Below are 15,982 nucleotides of genomic sequence, written 5' to 3'. Positions count from 1 at the left end.
TTTAAAGACACTTCTATACAGCTTAAAGTGACATTTAAAGGCCTAACTAGGGTAATTAGGGTAACTAGGCAGTTTAGGGTAATTAGGCAAGTAGATATCGTTCTGTTGACTATCGAAAAAAAAATGCTTAAAGGGGCTAATAATTTTGACCTTAAAATGTTTTTTTAAAAATTAAAAACTGTTTTTATTCTAGCCGAGAAAAAAATCAGAGTTTCTTCAGAAGAAAAAATATTATCAGACGATCTGTGAAAATTTCTCTGTTAAACCTTATTTGGGAAATTCTGACTTTAACTATACATGACCATAGTATTTGTTGTTATTGCCATGAAAGACAATGGCTACAGTGTTTTAGCTTTCTTCAAAGCTGCTTCTGTAGTTTTCAAGAGAAGAAAGGAACTCATGAAAGGCTGGAACCACTATAAGGTGCAAACATAATGAGTAAACTTTCTATTTGTATGAACGTTCCCTTTAATCATAATCCTATCCTTTAGTAAAATAAAGTAAAATAAAAAATGTTACTAATATTTAGATCACACAACTGTAGCTTCACCAATCTAAAAAGATTTGCCAAAAAAGAAAAAAAGAAAGGAGTAGAAATCTTCAGATATTCTGGTTCAGAGACATTAGTATGACTTTGAAAAAGGAAGGTGAATCAAACTAGATCTAGAGCAGCGTGACAGAACAGTCTCTCTGATTGAGTGAGCAGTAATGTTGACGGACAACCAAAATCTTGTGATCTGACCCCAAAGACAAAGGTTTAATAATATATATAGCGGCGTCTGGATTAAAAAGACACCACTCTGCATTTTTAATGTAAATGTGTGTCTGCATGCTGTTAAATATGAATGATCCCTGTCTCACCTCAGGGTGAATGTGCAAGAATGAGAAGCAATAGTCTTCACTTTAGTGTGCGCGCACCAAGACTTACCAGTTTCAATCAGCCATAGTTTCAGTATAAAAGTCTCCAAAGTTCATATGTAATAAATGTCCTGTCTAAAGCACAAGGGCCTTAAGTGAAAGCACCCCTAAACTTCTGCAGCTCTGATCCTACGGGCTATTTGAAGGGCAAAAGAGATTTTAAATCACAACAACAGTGAGAGACAGAAAGAGAGAAAGATTGCTCTGCTTTATTTACACCCTGTTACAGCCACTGGTTGGCAGGTACTGATGGTGTGTGTGTGTGTGTGTTTCAGTAGGGCACCGGGGCAGGGCTGAAAGGGGTTGGAAGGGTAATACTAGGGCTATCACATTAACCTGACTGGAGCTCCTCTAATAGGCAGTGCAGCTTAAATTGATATATCAATTTACTCCCCTCATGCAGAACTTCAAAGGCCTGCAGTCTTGTTCCCTTAGCCTTTACCCGGCCCACATCAATCTGCCTGTCTACACCACATGAGCCTCTCAGCAACACGCAGCTCGCTCAACAGCCAATCACATGACCTGCTCCACAGAGAACCCTTCAGACGGGCCAATCAGAAGAAAGCCATGAGGTGAACAATCTGCATATCAGATCTACACTCTATAAATCTACATTGATCCTGAATCTGAAAATCTGCCAATTGTTTAAAAACAAGGATAATCAGGGTCAGTAATGGTGACTTTGGGAGACAACTCATTTTCTTTTGATACAACATTCTGTGGTCAAGTATCTCCCCTTCACCTTCATAGCCTGCATGGAAAAGAAACATTTCAGTGACCTTATGTTGAATTGCATCTCAAAATGTGTCATAAAATAACAATTTCCTGACAAGAACTGAGAGCTAGCCAGCCGATCAGCTTTACATCCGATCAAAATATGAGAGTGAGATTAATACTATGTGTTTGCTCCAAATTCAAACTTTTTAACATCAGTAAAGTGTTAAAACAAGCTCCCTATGACTAAATGTCATAGAGTGAGGCAGAAATATATATACAGTTGAAGTCAGAATTATTAGCCCCCTTTTTTTGTCTTTTTCAAATATTTCCCAAATGAGCAAGGAAAAGAAAGAATAATTTTAAAGTGAACATTTAATCAGTTTTCTCCAATTAAACACACTTTGGACTAAGTGTCATTTTGGTAAGACGTGTATGGCAGTTGTAAGAGAGTTTGTATACTTAGTGAACTGTTTATCATAAAAATGCATATTCACTATTAAAAATTTGAGTCATTTTGTTCTGTTGGACACAAAAGAAGATATTTGGAAGAATGTTGGAAAGCCTGACATAATTACAGACTTTCATAGTATTAAAAACAAACACTCAATGGCTACCAGTTTCCAACATTCATCAAAATATAACATTATTTTCTGTTCAACTGAACAAATGAAATCCAACTGGTTTGGAACAAATCATATAAATCAAGTAATTAATTACAGAATTTAAATTTTTTGGGCAACTGTCCCTTTCAAAACTGTTTTAATTGTTAAAGTTTTGCATTTTTAGTGTATGAAATAAGAGTAAGTGGGTCCCCAAAGTAGAAAAAAGCATAAAATTATACTGTTTCAGCATACTGGGTTACACGATTGACCAATCCGAATCATGTACAAGTACAGTTAATTAGCAACACAATCATGCAGCCTAATAAAAGATCTCAGCCATTAGATACCGCAGAGCTGATGTGCCTTTATTCAAGACCCATAAACAGGAACAAAAAGGCCGTACATTTGTTTTGACATGCACCTGTGAGCTGTATTTGTGTTAGCAAGACATTTACAACAGCTGAGATAGAAGCAGATCTTCACAGTTAGCTCCAGACTCTGTTCTTTTACACAGAATCAAACAACTCGTCTTCCCAGCACAAGCCCTAGAGGGCCATGATGTCATATCCAGTGTAACACCTTGCGGATGACTGACACGTGTTTCCCATGGAGAGACAGACACACAAACACGCAAGCGCACACAAATTGAAAGAGTCTTTGTTTTGTCTGACATCTCCCACCTTATGCTAACCTGTTTTGTCAAAACAATTCCCACAGAAATTAGATGACACAGATTCAGGAAGATAAGAGCCTAAATCTGCCAGAACCAAACCAACAGTGACAAACAACACCTGCTTGCAGTTTTTGCACAATGCTTTTAGTGCACATATCGATTTACATAGAGAAACACTTTTAACACGGTGACTGATTTGGACAAGATGGTAAAATAATTGATTTATCGATAAATGGTGTTCTTACTTGTGTAGTATCAAGAATAAAGTACTGATATCTGTCCTGCACTAAAAATAACTATAACGATTTGTAATGATAAAGACTTAAAATGGTTTTACTTGTAACAGAAAAGTAGAGCCCACACTACTATGATATCAATACTGATGGAATATTAAAGGAAGGAACTTTTTTTAAAGTGTGTTTGTGTGTGTGTATCTATATATATATATATATATATATATATATATATATATATATATATATATATATATATATATATATATATATATATATATATATAGATGTTTAATAGATCGGTTTTGCTTAAATGCACCAAAATACACCAAAATATATGGCCTATATTCACTAAGAAATGGATATAAATATTCATTTTCAAAATGAGGTGTACTCAATTATGCTAATATATGTAATTATTATTATTATTTATTTATTATTTTTATTAATAATATTATTGTTTAAAGTATTAATTAACAATTGCAATATATTATAAATAAATATTGTTCATATTATTTATGATCTTTATTTATTTATTTATTTATTTATTTATAAAATAAATTTCTGGGAAATTTAGGCAGTGGTATTTTTTTAGATGTTGAGATAAACAGTAAAAGTTTCCTAACATAAATGTTTATACTTGTTCACACCAATCTTGTTATATTGGCCATAAAATTGCAACCTTAAAAAGGTACATTTTAAAGTGTATAATTTACACATAATTAATATTATAAATAAGTCATGTAATGTTTGACCCAAAATAAAACTCAAGACAAAGAATAGGGCAACTGTAAAACTTACCCTAAATAGAAAAGATCATTTTTGACCCAGGTGCTAATATATCACCTTGGACCAGAAAACCACTCAATGATCTTTTTATATATATAGGCTTAAACTGAATACATAGGGTTTGCATTGATGTATGGTTCGTTTGTATTAGACAATATTTGACAGAGAGACAACTATTTGAACAATTTAAAAAACTATCAAATACATGAGAAAATCATATTTAAAGTTTGATATATTTACAGTCAGACAATTACATAATGCCTTCATTGAGAATGATCTTTACTTATTATCCTAATGATATTCAGAATAAAGAAAAAATCAATCATTTTCACTCATTCGATGTAACTGTGGAGTATAGGATCTATGGTCACATATACAGTAAAAGTCTTAATTATTAGCCCCTCTGGTTTTTTTTTTTTTCCCCCAATTTCTGTTTAACGGAGAGAAGTTTTTTTTTTTTTTTTTTTTTTTTTAAGTTGTATCTTTACCATGATAAAAGTGCATAATATTGTACTAGATATTTTCAAGACATTTCTTTACAGCTTATAGGTTTAAATAGGTTCATTAAGTGAACTAGGCAGGTTAGCGTAATTAGGCAAGTTATTGTATAACGATGGTTTGTTCTGTAGACTATCAAAAAATATATATAGTTTAAAGGGGCTAATAATTTTGACCTTAAAATGTTTTTTTTTTTTTTTTTCATGAAAAACTGCTTTTATGCTAGATGAAATAAAACAAATAAAACTTTCTCCAGATAAAAAAAATAAAATAAAACAAATTATCAGACATACAGTGAAAATTTCCTTGCTCTGTTAAACATCATTTGGGAAATATTTAAAAAAGTAAACAAAATTTAAAGGGGGGCTAATAATAACTGTAATTACCATCATTGTTATAGTTCTTGTTTATAGTGTGAGAAGGCTTTTATCACATCAACATAAACAAATATATACAACTGTCTACACTTCCCAGGGATTTTTATTTTATTGATAAATTACAAAAAAAAAGAGAGATCATAAAGTGTCAATATGCTAGACTAAGGCTCCGACAGTCTGAAACGTTAGGCTGGATAAAGAGGAGAAAAGAGCGTGTTGTCAGGTGAGCTTCTCTCTCAAACCCACCTGATCAGAGAGTTTAGACAGAGGGATAAAAAATACAGCAAATATTCCAGGAAGAAAGGGAAGCATTGAAGAGGTTGAAAGAGACTGAGAGAGTTGAGAGGATGTGGAAAAAGAGAAAGAGGGTCACAAAGTAGACGAGAGCCATGAATACAGAGCAGCCGAGATGTAAGAGAATTTTACAGCAGCTATTGTCTGTCACTCACCCTGTAGATGTGTGATCACAATTTCTCCCCATCAACTCTTTCACTTTCACCTGAAGTAACTACCCAACACAAATATGCTTTTTACCCATCTGCTTCTCTCACTTGATCCTGCAGTGACACACACACAGACACATAGAGTCTTTTTTTAAAACAGTGATAGCAAACGTTTGTCTCCAACCTCATGCAGTCTAGAACTATAATAGTATTGACAATTCAATAATAATTAAAAAAATGCTTGTGGCTTTTTACAATTTTTCTGTATATCTTTGCAAATCAGCTCAGTGCTGATGTCCTTTGCATTTAAAGTCTTAAAGGGGTAGTTTACCCAAAAATAAAATTTTGCTCAATATTTACTCAATCTCAAATATTTCTAAACCATTTTTCTGCTGACCAAAAATAAGATATTTAAAAGAAAATGTTTACTGTGAAAAAAAAAAAAACATTACTGTGAGTTGATGGTCCACAATTAGGTTTACAAATTCTCTAAATATGTTTTTTTTTATGCTCAGCACAGTGGAAGATGAGTAAATGATGACTTAGGGCTCTATTTTAACAATATAGGCACAAAGTCTAAAGTGCATAGTGCAAAAGCAATAAGGGCGTCCGAATCCACTTTGCCCATTTTAAGAACAGAAAAATACGCTCTGCGCCGCAGTGCATGGTCTAACAGGGTTCTGCTTATTCTCTTAATGAGTTATGGGTGTGTTTTAAGCATAATGTGCATTAAACCAATCAGACTCAGCTCCCATTCCCTTTGGGAGTCAGAGTCAGTTGCGTCGCATTTCCTATTTACATGGCAGACTTTGTAAGTGGATAAACTGAATGGAAAAACTAATTGCTTTACTAGTGACAAAACAGTTAGACAGACTATCTGCAGCACAAGGATAAAGAATGAGCCTCCTCTTTACTTTTACTCTTTACTCCTTTACTTTTGTGGACAAGAAAACTGTGGAAACTCACTTCAATAAAGACATCCATTAACCTCCATATTTGATTTAGTTTGTTAAGCGCAAAGATTTATTTCAAAACTATTTCTGAATTCAGTTCTAATTTCCAGCAAACGAATAAATGAATACTAATAAAGAAGTGTGGTCAAAAAAACTGACTTTAAATACACATCCTATTCTTATGCCCCATAGTGACGCATACGTCTCCAAAACCCGACAGGTGGACAAATCTAAGCTTGTTTTATTAAAACAAATATAAATATGCATATGATAAATAATACTAATTATAATAATAACTCTATACAAATGCAAATTGTCATGAATAAATTGAAAAATAAATCTAATTTTTTTTTTTTTTTTACACGTAAAGATAGTTGTGTATTGTTGTACATCCTGTGTGTATTAGGCAATGTGTAAGCATTTTGGACAACATTTAAACAATGTGGCGCAAATCGTGAAAATTACTGTTGTAGTGGTCTGAAAATAGCAACAAATCGTGTCAAACACGTCTTGCACTTTATTGTGCCGGTGTATGATAGGGCCCTTAATTTGGCATTTTTTCATGAACTATCCCTTTAAGGCATGTTTACACTAGGAGAACAAACTATAAACATAACTCTAAATGATAACTATAGTGTCCAGATCAGTGTACAAAATGTCTCCTTAAATTCTCAGAGTATTGGAAACAGCACAAATTCCTATTGACTGACAATGTTTTTTTTTTTTCTTTTTTTAATCACCATAAATAATCATATTGAAAGGTATTCCAATTATACTGTTTCTCTGTGCCATATTTACTATAACTGCAGTGTGGATCTGTTATTATTTTACATATATAATGATTTATACAACTTTATTTTTATTGTTATTATCTTGTGAGACAGAGGCAAAATATCCAACTGCTCAAGTGTGACGTAGGTCAAGAGTTAAACACTTAGCAGACACACAAACACACCGGAACAAAATTAGCTAAGTGCTAAAACAGCTGTGCGTGGTCATTTATTCAGCAAACACACACAAAAAATAACCTCACTTCACTGTAAACCATCAAGACCACCCAAGCCAGCCGCAGGTTTGTAACAGATTTTGACCAGATGAGGGACAATAAACTCATTTAACCGCTTCTTTTCTTTGTATGGCAAGAGTTGTTGGAAATGATCATCACAAATCATGTCAATAAAATCAACACTGAATTTCCTTATCTTTGAAAATGAGATATTTTGTTGTTGAATATTTTTGTTCATACTGTCTGCTGGTCTTAAAAAGAAAGCAGTAAAGAGACATCAATAATAATAATGATAAAAATGTCTGCAATATTTTTATCTTTGCTTGACTATGGGGATGTTTTAAATATGAATGCCACAACCAAATGTTTTCAGTCTTTAAACTCTGTTTATCACAGCGCTCTGAGGTTTGTTACAGGCTGTCGTAGACTAACTAACCAATGTGAACTGTATGCCAAAGCTGAGTGGCCTTCTCTGAATGTAAAAAAATACACCCACTGGATGACTCTGGCCTACAAGACTCTTCTGGGTCTGGCACCTTTAAGGCTGATTTATACTTCTGCGTCAAACGCCGGCGTATGCTACGGCGCTGACGCATAGCCCTACGCCGTGGCCGTCGGCATCACTGACGTGCACCTCTCAAAAAATGTAACTACACGTCACAACAACGCGTAGCGTAAGCTCTGTGATTGGTCGGCTTGGTAGCGCTGACGAGTCTGGGCGGGACCGAGAGCCGCGCGAATGGCACGAGCGATTGTTTACAAGTGTGGAGTCCCGTAAAGGAGCTCCGGATGGAAAGTTTTGTTTTGTGTTTACCTCATAGTTAAAGTTGTTGCACGTCCGCCGGTTCCTGCCTCAAAATGAGCGAGTTTGAGTCACTTGTACATCCAGGAAGTGTTCAGGAAAAGCAAGACAGCAGCAAAGAAACTCGACACAGAGGAACATTTACACCTCACTGCCAACTAGCGTTTCGGAAGTGTTAATGCAGACCAACAGAGACCGCGCGCAGAAGTATACATGCACAGCCACGCGCGTTGCCTGCGCCGTGAGTAACGCCGGTCACTTGACGCAGAAGTATAAACCAGGCTTTATAGAAAGGACATGCGGTCAAGAGAGGCAGGTGAGGCAATGCCTGTCATCATCCATCACCTGCCATCATAGTATACTAATAATAAAAAAAATATTTGTCTGTGCTACAAATGCGATTTCTGTATGATTCAAATGATTTCAATCATATTTATGATCAAAATCGCAGTATTTTGTGTATATCCTGTTCAATTACAGCATAGGAAGTGAGATGAGGCAGCACTAAGCTGTGCCTCACATCAGATTGCGCAATGCCTTGCAAACTCGCAGTTTTGCTCACTCAGTGTATGCTACCAATGTAATGCTTTATTAAAATGTTTTTATACATTACATACCTTTTTATTATATGTCCTTACTTTCAATTTAATAGGTAATGTATGCCTATCCCTTATTTTGTGTTAGGATCTGACATAAAGCTGCACTGAAAAGACATGAGGTAGGCAGTAGCTCTGCCGCAATGAAGAGGGCGCACGTGAGCTTACGGTTATTCTTGTTCAGTGGTTGCTCTTCTTATATACAGTAAAGTTCAATAGGAGTCCATAATTTTATGTTTTGCTGTGACTGACTGCAAAAATATCAGCTTAAATTTTTTTTCAATCTAAGCATGAATAAATAATGGATGACCAATGCCAGAGCTAAAGGACTTGCTTAAAATGACATGTGTATAGAATGAATGCTAATATGATATATGAAACACAATCAGTAGTTGGCAAATATATATGGTGGATTTGTTTGTAAATCTGACTTTTGACTTCGAAAGAGTGAGTGCCTCACCAGCCACAAATCTCACCACACATTGTTGCTTTATACCTATTTTCCTTTCTTCATAGGTCAAAAAGCCAGTATGCCCTATGTTCAAGTAAATCTTATTATTTGTCTGTTCTCCAGGTTCAAACTGAAATAGGGAAGACATGGACAGCCTTTAGTCATGCTGCCTCGTCATCCAGGAATACTCTTTAGTCAGAACTCTGAGTCTGAGCTCATCTCATCTAAATAATTTCACTCTATACTTTATAACTTTGTTCAATGTATGTGTTTTGAACATATTGTAATGTGGTACAGCTGATTAACTAAACTGTACTTTTTATATTATCTTGACTTTTTATTATTATTATTATTTTTCATAAGCTGAGTGTTGCGGACCATTTGGCCAAGTCACCCTTGATCTTGATTTTAATGTTTTTTTTTTTTTTCTTAATCTGGTTAAATAATGAAACATAATAATAATAATAATAATAATAATAATAATAATAATAATAATAATAATAATAATGTAATAATAACAAATAATAAAAAATTATTATTATTATAAATTCAACTATGCATACATAAATAATACATTATAAATTAATTTATGAAAAAATATATAGAAATAATAATACAATTTGATTGAGAAAATACATGGCTATTTCTTTATCATTTTGGCTTCAGTTCGTAGCTGCTATCATCATGATGTTCTTCTATTAAAACATCCATTTATTTTCATTCAAGCAACATATTGTAAGAAACACAATAATGAAATGTTTGACGAACCCTGTCAGTATTTTGAAAATGATGGTCCAGCACTTGCATTGTCCACAATGACTCCAAAAGTCAAAAGCCAACATGCTCTGGATCTTCTATTCTTCTTCATTCCATTCTGTCTTTTTTCCCACTTAGTTCATCATTTGTTGGTGAAGAGCAGAAAGAAGGAACGGTACGGTCACTGATTCACCACAATAGGTGCCCGTGGGGGGGTTGACAGGAGGCACAGTTTGTGGGTGAGGTGTCGAGGCTGGGACAGCGCCAACTCCATGTCTTTAAAGCCATCACTGTTGTGCTACGCCAGGCTACGGGCCAGTGAGTAATCTTCACACAACAAATGTCACCAGGAATTCTGGGTAGCACAAACAAAAAGAGCAAGTCTGTGAAGAGGAGACAGAGGCAGAGTCAGACTCTAACTGTTTCCATCAGTCTGTTTTAATATGCATTTTGAAGTATCACATCAGAAATGAATGACAGAAATGACAAATTTCTGAGGAAAAAAAAAACATACAGTATATCACAAAAAAAAAAGCTTTCACATTTGCTTGAGGTACTTTTTGGCTTGTCAAAAAAGTCATTTATTTAGCGATAACGTATTATAGTTAAAATTAATTGTATTTAGTCCTTTTAAAAGACAGTATGAATAAAGATGAACATACTTTAACCCTTATGTGCTGTCAAGGATGTTTTCATCTACTCTGGGGTGATTTTGAGTCTTAATTTGGCCATAACTTTTTCTGTGTTAACTAGCAGAATGATTTGGGAGACAAATCTTATTCTGAAAAATATTTTGATAATTAAAAAAAAAAAAAAAACCTCAACGATACACATTGACAATGACCCTTTTGTTATGTTAGGGATGAAAACATCCACTAAATTAAACTGCTGTTAAAATGCATTGGATAATTTTTTTTCAAATTGTTTTGCATAAATCTGTTAATCAACCTCAATCCTGACTCCAGTTGCCACTGGGGTGGTACCTTTTCAAAAGGTACACATTTTTACTTAAAGGGTCCACTTTGGTACCCTTAAAGTATATATTAGTACCTAAAAAATTCAAGAGGAACCTTTTTGTACTTTTAAGATACTAATATGTACCCTTGTGGTATAAATATGGACCTTTTAGGTACAAATTTGTACCTTTTGAAAAGGTACCACCCCAGTGACAGCTTACGTACCTTTATTTTTGAGAGTGTACTGTACATATACTTTCCATTACCATGTTTTACAGGACGTTTTGAAGTATCGCATAGAAAAGAGTGATGAAAATGCCAAATGTATATAAAAAAAATAATAAAAAATAAACTTAATGTTATCAGACAAACAAAAAAGATTTTACACTCAGTCAAGGTGTTTTTTTTTTCGTATCATAAGAAAACTATATAGGTTATAGTTAAAGGTCAGTCCTAATGGAAAATAGCATTTTCGCTATATTTCCCCTCTAAGAGGACAGCGTGAATAAAAAATCTTTAAATCTTTCATTGGAAGTGAGATGAGACTATGTTTCCATTACAGTGTTTTAAGACACAATGTGAAGTATTGCATCAGAAACAAGTAAAAAAAAAAAAAAAAAATATATATATATATATATATATATATATATATATATATATATATATATATATATATATATATATATATATATATATATATATATATATATATATATCCACAACCCCTTTTATCATAAAAAACAGCATTGCTAGGCCCAATTGAGTTTTTTTAACTATGTTATATATTATATATAATTAATATATACGTAATTTATATATTATAAATAAATTATATTACCATTAAACCCATGTTTTAATGTGTATTCTGTTGTATTAAATGAGTGCTAGATACTTTAAATTTTGAACAAAAACCCCTTATATCAACTTGAACTCCTTATATCAACAAAGGTGTTTTTGCGCACACTTAAGGTGGTTTTTGACTTGTAAATAACGGTTGACTTGTAAATAAATTCGGATGTATAACATAAAATCTCAGAAAAAAAGGTGCACGGTTTTACAAATAATGTTCCTTTATAGGAACAGTTTTGTACCTTTGTAAAAATGTTACCTTATATGGTACAGAAAATACCTCTTATGATACTGTTCTGTACCTTTTATGGTACAACTGAAATGAAGGTGGACAACTGTTCTCATATAAAAGGTACATAAGTAGGATATTGTAATAAAGGAACAACTCCATTATTACAATATCTATGAAAATAAATATGACTGGAAAGGCAAAGTCATTTATGAATAATTTCAGTATTAAAACTTCAATCATAATTTAAAAGCAAAAGAAACTCATAAACATTATTTATTAAGTTCTATATTATAATAATACAAAACAAGTGGTAAAACAAAACTATAGGTATTGTAAACTAAACATTTAAGGCATTTTTAATAAACATTTGGTAAACAATTTTGACAATTTTGTCTTGTTACTGTAGTGGTACCTTCATGGATAGCATTTGTACCTTTGATGTAGGTACAATATTGTTTCTGCAGGTTTTAAAAACCTAAGGTACATTTTAGTTTCCCAGGGTACAAATCATGTACTTAAAGGTACAAACTGCAATGGTACAAATTTGTTTGTTGGTCTTAGGGTACAATTCTGTTCCATAAAAAGGTGCTGCTCCTGTGACAAGGGTTTGTACCTTTTTTTGTCCAACATTGTACCATTATTTCGAAGAGTGTTGTAAACCAACTTGACTAATCGGATATTTCTGCTGATGGTGTCTATCAATTCACAATTGGGGTTGTTTCTTGTTTGCAGACTTTATAAAAGATGTTAGAATGGAAACCCGGCTATTGATGAATGATTGACGAGGTCCCGTATGTGTGTACGTCTCTCTCTCTCACTCCCTCTCGGGCTCTTAATTTTTGGCAGAAGTCTTGTAAAGTATTTTGGTTGACACTATTGCATGACAAACTGACAGTAACATTATATGATTTAATGATGTGCGCTTTACAGAAGCAGAGTCACAGCTCAGAGGTCTGCTTTCTCTTTCTGTCTGTGTTTCTCACGGAGCTCCTCTGTCGGCTGAAGCCCATAGCAGGGCTGCTGCGGTGAAGCTCCCGTTACACTCCACCTCAGCCTCTCTGTCATCTCTGCTAAGCCCAGTGCACCCTGGGAAATTAAAGAACCCCACGTCTCAGTTTCTCCCATTGCCCCAATTAGCATATTTTCTGTACAATGGGCATGGTGTCTGGGATGTAAAAGGACAGCCATTTAACTATATTTTCCTCTTTAAAAGGACAGTGCAAGTGTTGATGGATTACCAGCTCTCGTGATGTAACAAAACTCTTTTTCTACTGCTAAAAAGAAATTAAGATATTTTGATAAAGTCTGTCTGAAAAAAAAAAGTTCATCAAAATATCTTGTTTTATGCTCCATAAATAAAAGGGTAACACGGTATAAAATAATGGTCCATTACTTAATGTTAGTTTATTTGAAACTAACATGAACACACAATTAGTAATGCTTTTATTATATCTCTGTTAGCAATAGTTAACAATGTTAACTAAATTAGTTAATGTTAACTAAGTTAGTTAACTAAATTAGTAACTAAAATTAGTTAACAACATTTGCTAAACAGCATTAGTTCATGTTAACTCATGGTGCATTAGCTAATGTTAACAAGCACAACTTTGTATTTTAATAACACATTACAAAACTTTGTTGAACTATGATTAATAAATGCTTTACAAGATTATTCATATAGTTGATGTTAGCAAATACATGAACTAACATTAACTAATGGACCATTACTCTAAAGTGTTAACAAAAACAAAAGTCATAGGCTCCGAATAAAAGGAGGGCGAATGAATGATGACAGGATGTTCAAATTGTAAAATGTTATTGCACTATAAAATAAATGATCAAAAGTAGTTTATCATTTAATTTAATAATTTATTCCAGAGATTTAAAAGATTAATTTACAGCTTCAAGACTCAAGTCTTCAGTCACATGATCCTTCAAAAAATCACTCTAATATTAATCATTATTATTATCATTATTATTTTATTTTTTAACTTTTTTATTATTGGTTATAGAAATAAAAGCAATAATGACTGGAGAATTTATTTCATTTGAAACTAAATACAATAAGAAAGCAAATATTGAAAAAATGTAATAAATATTTAACTTTTTTTTTTTTGACGTAATAAATGTCGCCGTGATAAACAGAATATTTTTCTTTAAAAAAAAAGCATGAAGACAAAAAAATAAACTGTCCACAAACTTTTGTCCGCTAGTGTATCTGCATGATGTGTAGGAACAAACCTCATGAGTTTTTTGAGAAGCACAAAGGTTTTGGATTGACTTTCAAGAATGAGCCTTTTTATGTCAACCAAACATGTTTGAGCTTCTAGTATCATATAAAGTGACTGTGTCTCTTCAGAACACTTTGATTAAATGACTCAACTCATATTGCAACTTAAACATTTCAAAGTGTCACAGTTTGATGAAAAGACCTTAATTGGAATTTTGTTTGAAATGACATGAAAGTGTGTAAATGGGGGCAATTCTCACTTTAGGGTATACTAACTCTTTAACATTTTTATTCTTTCAATCATAAAGATTTTTATAATGACATACACTGTTAACACAATGTTTGTGTTCATAATACAGAAGAACACAAGATAACTTTTTCTTTCTTAACTTCTTTATAAAGAAGATTAATTACATTACAATGAATTATCAAACATAATTATAAGATATCTGGACAAAGAAACACTGTGCTATTTAATTTTTATTTCAATGTTTTCCTTGCTATGACAGCATTGGTGGCTATATTCATAGCAGAAATCAGGAAAAATTAGGTTAGATTTATATAATTATTATTAGTTTATTTTAAGAAGCAATTTTTTTTAAAAATTTGTAAACTTTTGAATGTATTTACGAATAAACTTTGTTCAATTTTTTTCAAAATGTATCAATAAAAACAAAATCCTCAGAGAGATAGACGTATTGATGGTTAATGGACATAGATCTTATCTGGCATCTTGCATAACATAATAAACTCCATCAAATTTTAAAAGCAAATGCATGTTCAGCTCCAATACCAGGATTTATGTTTGTGTCACAATATTGACTAAAATATTTTGTTAACTTAGCTAAATAGCTATTACATGGACACTTTCTATTATGCCAAACAGAGTAAACAGAGTAAAGAAATGCTTTTAAACAAGTAAGGAATGTGTTATTAACTACAGTGGAAATTATTAAGGTTTAGCAAGCGTTCTGAACAAAGCAGACTTATTCGTTCACATGTCCTGTATGCAGTTCTCATGACATATGTCCACACACACACACACACACACACACACACACACACACACACACACACACACACACACACACACACACACACACGCACGCAGGCAGTTAGAGGCGGTAGCAGGCAGGCATTTAGACAGCATGGTATAAGAGCTCAGTTGGACTGCCACACTCAGTCCAAACCAAATGAGACCATGCAGCTTCAAACTCGCCCAGCAGTCTCCAAGGACTCCACACTGATTCTCCACAGCAGATCATTAAAGGCTTGTATTCTCCCTTCCCTTCTCTCTTTCTCTACTCTACCTCCCTCCAACATGTCCATCCTCAAAGAAGTAGTCTAAATAAAGTTTAAGTATGAATAAACAAAGGATTTTCTCCTGTTCTTCCCTGCTCTTCCATGGGCCACGATTTCCCTGAGACGTTCGTGGAATCTCATTGGCTCTTTCCAAGCATGGTTCTCAGTTTAATTGGAAACTTAAATACTTTGGGTAATGTGTGGCCCCTGGGAGCCCTTGCTGCCATATCCTTCACAGACACACATACACAGAGAGAGAGAGAGAGAGAGAGAGAGAGAGCAGACAGGGTGTCTCTCTCTCCTTTGCACAGGATCTCCAAAATCCTCAACACCCCCACCCCCTCAAACTACAGCTGTCCTCAAGACAGCCTGGCCCTTCATTATCAAAATAGAAATTTGTGTCCTAAGTGCAGCAACATTGCTAATGCTAAATATCCAACTCCCCCAGGAGCTAATTACGCCTGAGTACTGGCAACACGGATTCCATTTTTTCACCTCCAATAACAACTGTAAAAGCAATTTGAGCATTTTTCAATTAATTAAACACATAGTCTCCAAGTAACCTCTTGTCATTTTGCCCTCCAGGACCAAAGCTAATT

At 33.7% G+C, this 15,982-nt stretch overlaps 1 protein-coding gene and 1 long non-coding RNA gene across 38 annotated transcripts in view; one reads left to right on the top strand and one right to left on the bottom strand.

The window, feature by feature from the left end:
• LOC147836041 (uncharacterized) overlaps positions 1–10,616 on the top strand; it is a 305,239-nt gene extending 294,623 nt beyond the window's left edge. The window contains exon 7 of the transcript XR_015495895.1: positions 9,953–10,616. The gene's annotated coding sequence lies outside the window, so the exon portion shown is untranslated. The remainder of the gene's footprint in view (positions 1–9,952) is intronic.
• The window catches only part of LOC110439935 (uncharacterized), a 329,391-nt gene that overhangs the window by 19,537 nt on the left and 293,872 nt on the right, over positions 1–15,982 (bottom strand). For 7 of the 37 annotated variants that reach the window (XR_015495920.1, XR_015495907.1, XR_015495947.1 and 4 more), the window contains one exon: positions 9,752–10,169. The exons of 6 other annotated variants lie outside the window; for them this stretch is intronic. This is a non-coding gene — a long non-coding RNA (uncharacterized LOC110439935). Of the gene's footprint in view, positions 1–4,056; positions 5,365–9,751; positions 10,198–15,982 lie in introns of those variants that run through there. 24 more of the 37 variants (XR_015495922.1, XR_015495900.1, XR_015495911.1 and 21 more) reach the window with 8 other exon arrangements.

Source organism: Danio rerio, chromosome 7 (genome assembly GCF_052040795.2).
Source record: "Danio rerio strain M-AB ecotype USA chromosome 7, GRCz13ab, whole genome shotgun sequence".
In the NCBI taxonomy this organism is placed as follows: domain Eukaryota; kingdom Metazoa; phylum Chordata; class Actinopteri; order Cypriniformes; family Danionidae; genus Danio; species Danio rerio.
The sequence above is the reverse complement of the archived record's forward strand: the minus strand, read 5'-3'. Positions and strand labels throughout refer to the sequence as shown.